The sequence below is a fragment of the Poecilia reticulata genome, linkage group LG19 (assembly GCF_000633615.1).
Source record: "Poecilia reticulata strain Guanapo linkage group LG19, Guppy_female_1.0+MT, whole genome shotgun sequence".
Classification (NCBI taxonomy): Eukaryota; Metazoa; Chordata; class Actinopteri; order Cyprinodontiformes; family Poeciliidae; genus Poecilia; species Poecilia reticulata.
The window spans coordinates 10388160-10403612 of record NC_024349.1 but is presented as its reverse complement, the minus strand read 5'-3'; positions in this window follow the sequence as shown (position 1 = coordinate 10403612).

Below are 15453 nucleotides of genomic sequence, written 5' to 3'. Positions count from 1 at the left end.
CACACGCTCCCAAGGGTATAATTATGCCAGTTCTCAAGAACTCTGCTGGCACATTTCTTTCTTCTGCTCAACTACAAAATAACTGGATGATGAGATGATTCTGTAATTTAATTTTACTGAGTCCTTTCAGATCGCGCGCGTCCCCCAAACACATGTTTTATTGAGGTTGTGGAGGATTGTGTGACTGCACTGCAGACTGCTCTGTGGGGGAAAAAAAAAAAAAAGGATAGAGGGAAACAGCAGGGCAATTATGAGGCAGAGGACAAGGCTCTGCAAACAGATCTGACAAAGACATGAGGGAAATGTGTTGAATCCCATTGATTCTCATTACTGCAGGAGAAGCAGACAGGAAGAGAGGAGATATACTTAGACAAGCTGCGGTGAAGCACCTGACAATTTCCTTTCCTCGTGTTAGAATTTGGCCCCAGACTTTTTCCTTTCTCTCTTTCTCTTTTTTTTTTTAGCAGCACCAGCAGAAAGCTGGCTGCTGACACCCCATGCTGTTCTGCCATGGTGGGAGGGAGGGGGTGCAAGGGGATCGTAGGGGGGTGGGGGGGTAGTAGTAAGGAGCCAATCAATGTGAGCTTACAAAGGCGGGAGGAGGGTGGGGGCATTCAGAAAGCCAACAGTTCCCTTAGGCCACGGGCAATGAAGGAGTAGCAGAGACAAGCAGGGAGAGAAAAAGGCGAGGGGGTTGACAACATGTTTCCTTTGCTGCTCTGTGCTGAGAGGAAAAACATGAGCTCCCCAACACTGACATGCAGCAAGTGGAGCACTGGCAGCAGCTCTTTGCGCTTCTGTGAAAACCAGGAGTGCCGGATTTTTAGTTTGTAAGACATGAAATAATTTAAAGCATCGAAGTTCAAAGTGCACAGTTCAACTAAAAGCTTCAAACATGAAAAAAAACAACATAAATCGAGCAAATATTTCTAATTTGATGAATACCGATTCATTTTTAATCAACAATAAAGAATGTTGGCAGTCTGAAAGGACCGCGAGCAAATTTTAGTTTAGAAAGGCAGAGTGCTTTGAAAAGTACTTACCCCCCTAACAATTTTTTTAGGAATCAGAGTTAAATGAATAATGTCATTAAAAAAATTATATTTTAAATGAATGATTTCATTGATCAATGGGGTAAAAAAATAAAATAAAAAAAAGTTATCCAAACAAACTATATTTCATGTTATAGCCAGGGTTGAAATCATTGATTCTACTGCCAAACCTGTAGAATCAATAATTTACTTAAATAGGAACGGTCTGACAAGTTGTAGTAAGCTTCAAGTCAGATCTCTGATGCACCGCAGGGCGACACACAGGATAAGCAACTATACACAAACAGTCACTTTTACCTAAGGATAAATTAGAGAAACCAATTTACCTAGCAGTGACATTTTTGGACCGTGGAAGAAAGCTGAAGTTTGAAAGTAGTGTTTTGTATTTACCCATGTTATTTTTGCCTAATATGAGAAATTGATCATCTGAAACATTTCAGTGTTTTCATGATTCTACCTCCTTTGTTGCTTTAGACGTAAAACAAAGTAAACAAATGCCGTTTATTTCCCAATATAATTATAGCATATTACTTGCTTTCATCCAGTGGGAAGCAGATGTTGCGAGACAGGCAGGCCATTTTTCACGGAATTCCCCCCCAATGAACAACGTCAGTACTATATTAATTACTGGAGGCACATTTATGATGTTGTCTATTATCTGATCGTCAATATTAACACAACCTCCACAGTTGTATTCACACACAGAAATATTATTCACTAATTGATTGCCGCTGTGCAGAAATCAACAAACAGATGATAACCATGTGAGTTTTAAGTGGCGGTTTGCTAACTTTCTGTTGGAACTAGCTGTGCAGCAGTCAGAGAACTTGACACACTGTCAATGTTGCCCTGCCTGTTTGCTATACACTGCAGACAAAAACTAGGCCTCCCTGCCTCCCCCAAGCAGGAGCAAACAAGTAAGGACGATGGACGGATTTTCTGGACGAAACTGTTTTTCAGGAGATAGCTTAAAGGAGAATTCAAAAAGTTAACTTTTCACACTCTGATGCAGCACCATTATCTTTTCTGATGCAGAAAGGATTTCAGTGAGGAAAGCCTGCTTGAGTGTGACAGTTCAATACCAAGAAGACCACAAACAAAAAGGCAAAAAAAAAAAAAAATGCATTGGTTCATATTTTGTTCATGATTTTGCAAATTCTATGGAATATTTACACTCTATATGGGGAATTATGGTCTTAGTTCCCCTGTGTTGCAGTCTGTAGGGGGCTCCACTTAGTACAATCACTTGGTATAACCATTCCCACCTCGGCATCTCTGTGTTCCTTTAAGAGGAAAATGCTTAGGTGTATTAGAGCTAAAGGTACGGAGACTTGTTCATTTATATGTCACCTGACAGTTAACAGGGGGTTAATTGTTGCCATTTCAACCCTCCTTATTCTCCTATAATCACAAGGCAGAGTTACATAGTCATTTATAATCAAAGCAGACTGTGTTTGCAGAATCAAGTGTTAAATTGAAATACATTACATTTAAATGTAAACCATTAGTCATTACTTATACCTTATACAGCTTTGCAATAACATTTTGTTTAAGGAAATAATAATGAAAAAAAGCAACTCATCAATTTGGCAGTTCCCCAACAATATCAGAGCCAGTCTGCCCAGTGGTTTGACATTTAAGCAAGATGCTCTCCTTATCACTGCGAATGGGTTTCAGCTACTCAGCTGGGAAATGTCACCTGTTTCTTAAGGTCAGGTTGGATCTCTCCTGTTATTTTTCATCAAGGGAGCTTAGTTATTCCCTCTTATGATAACTTCCTTCGACAGTTTGCTGAAAATCGATCTGAGGTGGCATAGAGCAGGCATTTCAAAGTAAAATTATAACCCATATTTACAGGTGCATCCAACTAAAGATGATTTTTTTTTGTTGTAATTCAATGGTTTAGAGCTAAATACGTGCACATAAAATGGCAATAAAGCAAGAAAAAGACATTTTTAATATAAAAATGTTGACTTACTAAAAACTGACTACTGATACTGGGCTGGGGCTCCTTTTGCATAAATTACCACTTCAATCCAGCGTAGCATAGAGGCGATAAACTCCTTCTCTGTTAAAGAAGTTTAAGTCTACATTGTCTGAACAGCAGCTTTCGGCTCCTTTGCATTATTGGCTCTGGTGTCTCTCATCTTCCTCGTGACAGTGCGGCTCAGATTAACTCTGGGGTGAGAGGCCAGTCCAGTCTGGCCCAGTGGTCATCAAATCAGGTATTGGTGCTTTTAGCAGTATGAGCACATGCCAAGTCTGACTGGAAAATGAAATCAGAATCTCGATAAAGCTGGTCAGCAAAGGGAAGCATAAAGTGCTCCTAATTTCCTGGTAGTGCTGACTTTGGACTTGATAAAACACAGGGAACCAGCATCAGCAGATGACATAACTCCCCAATTCATCACTGATTCTGGGGTCTTCTTGAGGAAGTTGGATTCTGTGCCTTTTTTTAACTCTTTCCTGGAGCTTGATTTTAATGTGAAATGCAAAACGTGTCAATGTAGTATGTGGTTCAGGAGTATTTTGAAGCAACAATTGTGACCCAGTTTACAAATTGATTGTACATATTGTTTCTTGATCAAAGATCCCTGTTCGAATGGTCTTATTGAATATTTTTAATCTTCTTAGAAAGATTATTTTCTTGTTATTCAATAGGTCTAAACCATCACCAAAAAAATTAAAGAGAAATAGACACTTAAAATATTCCATATTCACTTTTTGAATTGATTTACAGCTTTTTGTTGACATCCTATTTTACCGAGATCCACACTCATCTGCTGAGATAGGACCTTCCACACTGTCTTCCATCTGTTTACTGTTTGTCAGTAAGATGGTGACAAACAGTAGTTATTTTCTGGGTTATTTTCCCTCAGTTACTTTCCAGAAATCCTTACCAACCCTCCAGAGAGTGGGCGTGAACTTATGAACCTGTTGCAGGTCTTGGTCCTGTTTGACAGAGCTTTATTTAAAAGCAGAGAAGGAGCTTTTCCATTAAGAGAGAAAAGCAAAGGCCGTGCCCCTTTTACTGGAACATTTCTTGTTGCTTTAATTCAACATAAAGTGTGGAGAAATCGTGTGTCTTCCAAAATGGAGAGCAGAAAGGCGCTCTTGCAGTTTTTTTTCCCCATTTTCTCAAGGAGGTGACACTACGAATTGCTGTTGTATCCTCTGATCTCTCCATAATACATATACGTCTTACATATTGGGCAAAACTTTGACATTAATTCTTTCCTTGTTGTTACAGTTCAGATTAAGCATTATTTGATCTTAATTTTTTTTTTTTTGCATAACTGTTTTGTTTTCCGTACATATGAGATGGAGACAACATAACTTGAAATTATTTTTTCTGGTCCTGCTGGGAGAGATTTCATGTTTTAAAACCAAGCACCGCTCGCCGAATTAGGGAGACAGAACTAAAAACAATTTAGACACAATGTGTTTCACCTCATGCTGAACCCTTTTCAAACCATTTAAAATGCAGAAACATCAACAGATTTTCTATTCTTAGATGTCTCTTTCTTATAAAAGAGAAGAGTTCTTTTCATCATCTCCATGTGCTTTCTCAGACAAATGTTTAATTCAGCTTCCCTGACTGTAATATTCGTCCGTACAATCTATTACAACCAACTGCCTTCAGATGTCAACTTATTTGTAAGAATAAAAAATAAAAAAAATATTATGTGTAATTTAGTCAGAGAATAAATGTAGCTCTTCTGAAAAGTGAACAGCAGTAAAGTGGTTCACTGGAGAACATTAGTGAATAAACAGCATCACAAAGACCAGAGAACACACCAGAAAGGTCAGGGATGTAACCTGAAGAGAATTTATCAATCCAACGCCTCAAAAATGGAAACAACTTGGGGCGTTCAAGGACATGGCAGTAGCCCGGATGGTCAGGTAAGGGGAGCATTAATCAGGGAAGCAGCAGAGAGGCTAATGGCAACTCTGGGAGAATCTATTGACAGGACAACTATTATTCATTCCTGTTTGCAGATTACAGCAAGCCTTGTATGGAACATAGCCAACAAAGAGCAGGAGATGTTCTGGTCAAATAAGACGCAATTTAAATTGTTTGGCCTTCACATGAAAAACAATATAGTTAATTCCTGAATAGAAACATAATGGCAGCAATATTATGCTTTGCAGATATGTTTCTTCAGATGCGTTGATGAGAAAATTGGGGGCGCTCAATACAGGCAATATTTTTTACAAATATTAGCGATTTGTAAAAATCTGCTTTCGGGAAAATGCTTAAAAATGAAGAGTAGCATAATACTTCAATGTTCACTGCAGCTCATGTTTTCATGCTGCTATAGAGCTAATTAACACACATAAAATCAATCATAACTAGCTTCACTTATTGATATTTGACTTGAGTATTAATAAGACAAAAAAAATGCGATGTTTACTACCAGTTACCTTTGTGCAGACGAACATGTGGTAGTTGCCGTTGATCACAGTTTCATTCAACTGGGCATGATGTCGGCTGCAGGCCTCGATCCATTTCCAGCATCCTTTCAGATTCCGTCTGTGGTTTGGAAATGTAATAAATTGTATTCCGCCCTCTAGAGGCTCTGGGTAGCGGCTGTCGGGATTGCATGCTACCCACTAACAACGTTGAACATGATTTGCTATTATTTTCCTTGATATCTCTATGACCGCAGCGCGTTAGCAACAAGGGACCCCGTAATGTTGACGAAAGTTCAGTTCCTCCAGATAAGGGGCGTGTACTTCGGGACAAATTGTGACCGCCGATTGGTCGGTTGATGATAAACCTCCTAGAATGATTGACATATGACGCCATGTCAATTATAAACCGAGATTGAGTTATTTGAAAAAAAGAAAAAAAAAAAAGGCTTAATTGTATTAACAAACAAAGAAATTTAAAACCCCATACTGGTGAATTGTAGCCCGCTGTAACATCCTCAACTGCAAATGGAGATAAACTTAAAAACACCTTTGCATCATGGTAGCATCTACTGCTGCTGGGTAACAGGCTTAATAAACATGGCACCTTACATAATGTAAAAAAACTTTTAAAAAAGCAACCAGGCACTCCGACTCTTTCCCTACTCACACATTCACTCCGATTAGGAGCTGGTTAAATACTGCAAGATGGTACAAAATGTGATTCATTGTTGCTTTTTTTGTGTGTTGTAGGTTTAGAGAATGCACTGATGCTCTACAGCAAATGAATAACCGAGAAGACAAAAAAGCTCTACAAAGTCAAACAATTATTCTATTGCGTGACAGTAGCAAACATAAGTTGGAGTTTTAACAAGGCGAGAGAGATGATAGATGTTCAGATGGGATTTAGAAGTCCTCACATTGAAAAAGGCCATAGGCTGCTTTCTGTCTTTACACCTTGGCTGCAGGCACTCACAGACCTATATCGAGCAGCCCTCCAGCTGAGACCAACGTATCAATAAAACATTTTTCTTTAACAAGCTACAGTTAAGGTTTGTAAGCAACAAAACAGCCTTAAAGCCATTTTTAACACATCTGGGTTTGAGGAAATAATTTGAAACTTTGGTCAGAGATGTTCTCCTTGTGTTCTGAAGAGAGCATATTTAGCATGTCCAGTCAGCCCAGTTTTGTAGCAAGACTTTTACATGACAATATGATAGCAGGTAAGAGATGAAACAGAGAATAGTGCCTTTTTAAATAAAATATTTAAAAGGCAACAATTCAGAATGTGATTCCAACTGTAAGCTGGTGGAAGTGTATTTGACATGGAGTCTTGCACAAAAAAAAAAAAAAAACACAACCCCACTTTTCACCTGATTTATTGCTGCAGTAAACATTTCTTTAATGGTTTTATGGTCCCAACAAGAATGTTAGAACTAAAGGGGGCAAAGGGGTGTTGGAGTCTAGCTTCCTTCCTGTTAATGTAGCCTCCTCTATTCATTTCAAAACCAGTTTTGATGCGTGTTTGGGATTATTCTCCTGTTGGAACACCCAGCTGTGTCCACATTTCAACCACATGACCCGGATGGTGACCCTCAAAAGAAAGGAAGCTGGTGAGGATGCTCAGGAAACACAGTCTCTGTCATGAGAAAGTGAGTTTAAAATCAGCTTGGACTAAAAGGGTTCTGATCAACAAAGAAGTGGTTGCTTAACTTAAAATTTCAGGTGCACACATGGAGAAGCAAATTGTGTGCTGGAAAAACAGGAACATTTTCTGTGAATAATTTGGAGTTTGGTACCAGAGGAACAACCACAAATTTGCAGGGTCCACTGTAATATATATATTTTTAGATATGATAAAAATGTAAATCATAAAAAAAAATCACACTCAACATTATGGTCATATTTGTGCCTTTAAAATCTACATCATCATTATAACATATGAACCATTGTCTATGTATATTCTGTGCTCTGTTTATTCCTGTCTTTCTGTCTTGACTAGACCTGCAATCTCTTTTTCACAGATTTTCCTGTCACTGTAACAGGTTCAATGAGAGGTGTTTCCATTGATCCGCTTCCAACAAAGGACAGAGTTCAAAAACAAGATGGATTTTATATATCTATAATCAGATGTGGCTCCTCCTTTTTAAGAGGATATGGATTTTCTGCCACTGACTCGAGGAGTTAGGTAGGTACTGAGGATCCCTCTGCCTCTAAAGGTTGCAACCAGTGGATTTTCTGTGTTAGGCAGGATAAAAGGTTGCACTGCCCCGTATAAACTCTAAGCTGACATTTATCTTCGGTGTTACCCCAGAATCCTGTTTTTCTTTTCAATTACAAAACACCCCAATAATAATGAGCTCCATCTCAGGTGAGGGAGTGTCATCGCCTATTGAGCAACATTCATCCCCCTTTGTTTTTAATTTAACTCCAATCAAATTGAATGAGCCCCCCTTTCTCGACTTTGTCCCGTCCCCTCAATCTGCTCAGCAGTCACACAGCTTTAACACTACTACTGCAATAGACTGTCCACAAATCATCTTCTTAGTCCTTCCATCAGGCTCGCCGCATTTGGCTGGCGCTGATAAGGCCCCGCCAAAATGACCGCGGGGTCACAATTTAACCACTGTAGTCAATGGCAGAAATAGACCACAGCGTCCATCAAAGTGTGACTTCAGGCTGTCTCCTCCACTGTGTTGTCATTTCCCAGGCAGTAGGAAGCTTTGAATTAATCTGAAAAGCACAGACAGAGAGAGAGAGTGAGAGAGAGGGAAAGCTCAGGCAGCTGTGAGGTCTGACATTCCTATTGGTCTCTATTTCTAACACGCTGTCAAAACATTCATGAGGCAAAAAAAAAAAACTGCCTTTAAATGATTGAAATTCTCAAAAGAGCAACAGCTGTGGTTGCAGTGTTTCTGAAATACCTGTGAATGAATCATTTTCTTATGACGGCTTAAAATTAATATCTATCCATCGTCTTCGGCTTAGATCAAGATTATAAAGATTAGTATTTTATGAAATATTGAATGAGAATGTGAAGTTATACTGTAAGTTATGAAATCATCAGTTAATTATAACTTGTCTCAATTTTGGGTTCAATTTTGCGAGCCGCACCCAGATCCAGAGCCCAAAAAGTTTTCAAAATGCAACATGTCGTCTAAAGAAATTGAACCAGAACATGGGAAACAAAGTCACCGATATCTGAAAAGGGTAGCGATAGCCATTTGAAAGGCTTTTGAACCACAGTAAACAGGGGCAACAAACCACAGGAGGGGCAGAAATAGCTGTCAGGTGCACACAAACTAAGTTTCTATTGTTTATTTGTATTTCCTGTTAATGAGAGTTTTGCAGTCCTTGTACCAGTCACCACACGCTGTCAGAAAACATTGCTGTGCCTATCATTTGGTGCTAAAATAAAAGGTTCATTCTGTGAATTTTAAGTAGTTTGGACTGAATCTGAGCATATTAAGTTCAGAATTGTACTTAGGGAGATCATATCTCATATAGATTATTTTAAACCAATACATAGATTGGTCATACACAGGAAGTTATAAGTTTTTTTTTTTCTAGACTGGGTTTTGTTACAGGGTTTATTTTTGGTTGTGTAGTGGGGTTTGCCCAGGGCACCATTCATGCAAGACAAATTGCTGAAAAGTTATTATTGATTAAACAATAAATCTTACTCTATAAGTCACTACACTCAGACAATGATCCAAACCACCAAGTCTACATCGGAATAGCTGAAACAACAAATTGTAGATTTTGGATTTGCCTAAAGTCTTTAAACTAAACAAGGTGTGGCTTGACTTTAAGCAGGCTGTTCGTGTTTTCCAGTTATTGGAAATGCTTGATGCTGCAGCCGAGAGTGACACAGCTACTTATTAGGTCGTTAGAGAACCAATTTTGACACTGGATTGGAGTTTGTTGGATAATTGCTTTTTCCTTAACAAATGTAAACATCAGATGAAAACAGCATTATATATTCACTGAGGTTATCCTGGTTTGATGTTTGATGATCTGAAACATGAGGTAGAAAAATGCAAAAATAAAAAAAAGAAATGTGTTGTTGTCTTATACTTAAAGAAGCGGGCCAATAAATCAGATTATAAGTACATCATGATGCATTCTGTACAATAAATTTGTTATAACAGAAGTCAAACATAGATATAAACTGCTTCCCACACAAGTGTGTAGGAAGCAGCATGAATATAAATAATGATAACTCCTGATCATTAGCACCATACAGAGAGATTTTCTTCCATCCGCAACCTTTATAATCCAAAGAACCATTTTCCTCTTGCTCCAAATTAAATTGTTGGGTTAAAGTCACAAAACCTGCATAACTCTTAGGAAAAAAAGGAAGCTAAGCAAGCTAAATACAGAATTTAGAAAAAAATGACTGGTTTGACCTACTTAAAGAAGCATTTTTGCTTCCCAAAATAAGTGCAAAGTAAAAGATTTAAATATTTATTACAAGAACATTAGAATTTTTTTTTCTAGTCAGAAAGCAGGAACTTGAAGCATCCTGTGTGCATTGATTCTCTTTATGCACGACTGAATGGGATTTTACTTCCTTTCATTGGCCGACACCATATTAAACAAGGATCCCTTCCCCTTGAGTTAACATTTCCTTCAAATATTTTTACATTTCCTTATAAAAATATTTAGTTCCTTTCATTTAGTCACAGTAGCAAAAGACTGAAGATTTAAATTCCTGGGTTAAATGCTGAGTTATTGTTTTTAAATGTAACAAGAATACTCTATGATTTGTTCAGCACTCTATTCTGTACACTAGAGATCTACTCTATTATGATGATGTGCACACATTACGCCCATTTCTACGATCTTATGGCTTGTGCAATCTCTGCAGAATCCATGCAATCTTCTCATGGCAGATGGTGCAATGATGCAATTATTGTTTTTTTTGTAATTTTGTACAACCTCATGAGAATTTTCCTTCTAACCCTGCTATGACCTGATGTGGTGGCTGAAACAAATCAGCCCCACTGCATTCACTTATAGTGCAACAAATACATATATACATTTTGACTTAAATGAGGGTAAAAAAGAAAATCAAGTACAATGTTTAAACTGCTGCAATAAATATATAGCTGCAGATGTGATGTTCTTCGGAGAAGTTTTAGAATTGTTGTCAAAAAAGTAATTATTTGTATAACCCATAAGAAGAAAAAGTTTCCGAGTTCTGTTCAGGCTTGACTGATGTGCGTGTCTAATCTGTATAAACATTTTGTGTCCAGAATGTGTGGGGTCTGCACACATCCTGACCTTAGATCTTTACAAGTCCTGGATGAAAGGAGGTTGGCCCTGATTATCTCTTCTGCATCTCTATTTGTTCATTGCAATTTCGACATATTATCCTGTTTATCTAAAAACATTAGAAAAGCATGTTTAAACTTCCATAGAGGATAAGACAGTATTTACTATGCTAATGATATTCTGGAATGTGAGATAAACACAGTGAGCACCAGAAATCCAGTCCTGCTTTTGATGCCCAGCAGACTGAGGACTTCCTAAAAACACTGATACAATCCCAGTGAACACATATATCCACACAACTTGCAGCTTAAGGAGCTTAAGACCCTGGAGAAGCAGGACCAATCATCATCTCAGGGTTATATCATGCCAACTGTCATAGGTCCTTTTTGCTGTTCCATAGCAATGATTGAGCCCTTCAATCAATGGGTCTTTCCTGTTTTATACATATATATTGCACAGACCAGTGTTTGTTGAGTTATAAAAGGCTCTCCATGATCCCACTTTTTCTCTTCTAACAGGTATGGTTTGACATATGCTGTCTCCCATATTTTCTCTGACCCTTCCTTGAACCCTGCGGTCCGTTTTTAAACGCAGCGGATAAATGGTGCGGGGTGCTTGGCTCTCAGCTCTGGGAACCTCTTGGCAACTCGGCCCGAACCCTGAAAGAACACTTATCCCCGCTCAGCCACATCAAATTCATTCTCTGGCACCGACACGATAAGCGGCAACGTTGGTCAGATCATTTGGAGTCAAGGTAAACCGCCGTCGCAAAACAAGATCAAATGCGAAACGTTCCTGGCATACAATGAATGGTGGTGCAGTCTATTCCCCCCACCCGACCATCTCTCACTCTAACTTCCTCTCATTTTCTCTCACTTTAGCTCAAGTGCCACCATAACCCCCGAAAGGCAATTACCATGACAACAGCAGCCAGAATTTTGAACCACAGCAATTAGTGTGGGTAAGAAAAAGAAGAAAATTATGTGCTATTTTTTTTGTCTGGGAATCGATATGTGACACACAAGCCTGGAAGGTGCAACCCTGGGGATGAACCTGTGGGTGGAAAGAAGGAAATTAGAAATAGCCAAGGTTCCTGAAGCACACAAAGAGAAAAACAGAAGGACCAGTAGTGACAGGTCTGTGTGGTAAGATCTCCATTAATCAGAATGATGAAGTGGAACCAATGAGTTTAGCAGCCCTTCTCTATGGATGTGATGTCATTTCAGGAAAAAGGACTGTTTCAGCTCTCACCAGAATCAAGAAACAATTTCTTCTGGTATATAAACATTAGCTTGGGCCCTTGTTTCAAAAGCACAAAGGGATCTTCCTCTTGTTGAAATTCCCAGCGTATTTAAAGGCTTCCTGGATCTCATTGCCCCGGATAGCGGCTTGTAGGAGGTGTGTGCAGGCACACCTCCAGCTTTGCTCAGCCCGCTGTAATAGATGTGTTTGTTGCTAAGTGGCGGTTGTAATGGGATGCTTGTTTGCCTTGCTCGGTGCACTTTCATCCTTCACTGTAGTGCTAATGCGGCGCAGCAATTTGTCTCCCGACTGCAAGCAGAGGAAAACAAAGATGCAGAGAGCCGTGCCACATCGCCTTGCTCTTTGTTTACGTCGGAAAGTGTGTGGTACACGTGTGTGGGGAGTCTGTAGTCACTTGCTCCTAGAAAGGGAGCAGAAGGAGGGTTAAAATGCCACATCCCTTTTTGCCTAAAACCCATCAAATCTGCTTCCTTTTGTGCAGAAAAGGTGCAGGTTCCTCAGATTGAGAGGCATTCCCTCTGGGCTGCAGTCCAGTGCTGAACTGTGGTGCTTCATAAAGAGAGAAGACTGAGATATGAGGAAGAAGAGGTGGAAAGAAGGGTAAAGATAGCAGCAGGGCTCATCCCACACACACAGCCTTTGTGAATCATTCAATCATGGCCTGCTAAGAGAAAGCCCATTCTTCTAAACATTCTTCATAGTAACTCCATTTCAGAGGTGCCTTTTGTTGTTATTGTTATTGCTGTCAATGCATCATTCATACACCAACCAGTTATGAGATTAAGACGTCTGACAGAAAAAGTGAATAATTCTGAACATCTCTCCATCATTACACCTGTTATTAAGTGGGAAATATCAGGCAGTGAGTGAATGATTTGTCAAAAAAAAAAAAAAATAGTGCAATGTAACATTGGGTTTATGCTCGCCATTTTTATCCTCATGAAGGACCTTTTATGACAGAAACGTCAATGCATGCACTGCCTGTAGGGGGCGTGTAAGTAAATAAAGCACTTTAAGGTAGATTTTTCCTCAAGTTACTAAGTGCATACCAGAAAATACACTGTTTTTAGATTTGTAAACTAAAGCTTGGAGATGACAAAAATCCATACCCTCTCTTGTGCTCAGGCTACAGCAGACCACCTGAGAACACACTGTCTGCTGCTATTCCTTTTCTACTTCTCAAAAGGAATAACAATTCTGCTCAGGGCCGATCTGATATAAATTCAGAACTTGAGTAAACTAGTTATGTGCTTTTATAATTCATAATAATTCATTTGTGCTTAACATCCCTGATGGTATACTGTACCTCCAGAACAATACATTAAATTACATCTTTACCTTTGCTCGAGGAGATAAGGGAATTAAATATTCTGGTGCATTCTGGTGAAAGTATTTCAAGTATTCTCGTACTTAAAATCTCTTCACTTTCCAATTGAAGGTATTTAAAAAAAAATTCTCCTGGTTGCATGAGAACCTACAGTCTGGAGACGGTAGATTCTAGTCTTTAAGTTTACTTAGATTTTTCTTATATCGGCCTCCAAATGCTGTGATTTTCTGCATGGTCACTTGAGGTTAGCTTGAAAAGAAAATCACTTAAAATGCTCCTTTCAGCCAACAATATATAAATTTAAATCCTACTTAATAAGGTATGCAGTGCTAAAATAGGAAGTGCATGGTATCCTTGCACTTTATTAGTCCTCCATCCGCCAACACTCAAGATGGTGCCAAATGACTCACTTGAAACTTGGAGTCTGGAAACCAAAATGTGACATAATGTTGGTTAGTCTTTCTTCATTTAATTAACCTTTTTACATTTTCTGTCATAGCAGTCACAAACTCTTATGTATCTGATTTTGATGTGCTAGGTCAACATAACGTAATTGTGACGTGGTTGGAAAATGAAACATGGACAGGATTAAGTGGAGGGCACAATATCTATTTAAAATGTTTTCCCTGGGCATTAGGGGATATTTTAAGATTGATAAATTTATGAAAAATGTCACCTTATCCATATAAATTGGTTCATATTCACATTCAGTCAGCATTATGTAAATAAACATTTTGTCAAATGAGACCCATCAGACAAAATAATAGTTGGACATAATCTTTCATCAGCATTTTAAACTTATGGTCAAAGATGGATAACTGCAAAACGTTCAGTGTCTCTAAATTAATCAAAATAAGATTATTAAAGTTAATAAAAAGTCTCATATAAGAAAATCTGTCACAGGCTGTCAGGCATTCAGATCAAACGTAACAATATCAACCTATCAATGTTGTAGAATCCTCTTTTTTTTTACAACAGACTTTTATTGATAAGCATTTGTTCTGACAAAATGTTTGATCTTGCAAAGACATTCAAAGTGATCTGCCAAAGAAAACTACTTATTTGATAAAAGTTCACATCTAATGTGTTTGTGCTTCACTACAAATACATTAAATATTGATTTAACTCAGAGTTTCCATTCAGAAAAATGATTGCCTCTTGGGAATACAGCATAAACAGCTCACTTCTGGTGTGTTTGGATGCTCTGCCTTTACGTACAGTACACTTGGTCACTCATAAAATGGCAGCCTGTCTCCAAATGGGCCACAGTGAGGTACGGTTACCAACTGTGTTAATTATTGGTAGCATTATTGCACTGCATGATCCCCAAGGTTTTAATGTGCCTTCCCTCAGGGCTCACAGTTGTGGTCAGATAGTTTAGCGCTAAGCTGTATGAATCAACTTGCTGCCCACCAGGGAGCAGTTGGAACATTATGATAAATCTGAGCACCACAAGTGAAACCACAGTGAACTGGGCAGTGTGGGACAGCTGGAAACATTCTCTTAATTTAGGTGAACTCTAGTACAACCGGTTTAGATTTCAAGAGCTGTTTTATGTTCTTTAAGAGATTGTGAATACATCACCATGAACCAGCACAAGCATCAAATCATGGCTATGTGCTCAAGGGCACGATCCAGGATCCAGTAAGTGGGAAGTGTAATCTTCCATCACTGACACTGAGCACTGACCCACAACCAAGTTCTGATGGGATACAATTTCAGTGGACAGCCACAGCCACAGGCAGGTATGAACCTGAAGTACCTCAGGTCATATTTCGCTGGCCTTCATTAATTGGTATTTTGACTACAGCCCCCTCTCTTGTGGGAGACCACCCATCCGCCCTCATGAAGCCCTTGAAGTGTGACATTGCAATTACATTCACTATGACACATGGGGGAAAAAATCCCAGTTGGTAACAGAGATCTGTCTGGCTTTCTCCCTCTTCTGTGCAAGAAGGAAGAAAGGAATTTTCAATAACAATGTTGTTTAAAGGTGGTCCACAGCAGACTGACACAGAAACGAGTGGGATGGATGGATGGATGGATGGATGGATGGATGGATGGATGGATGGATGGATGGATGGATGGATGGATGGATGGATGGATGGATGGATGGATGGA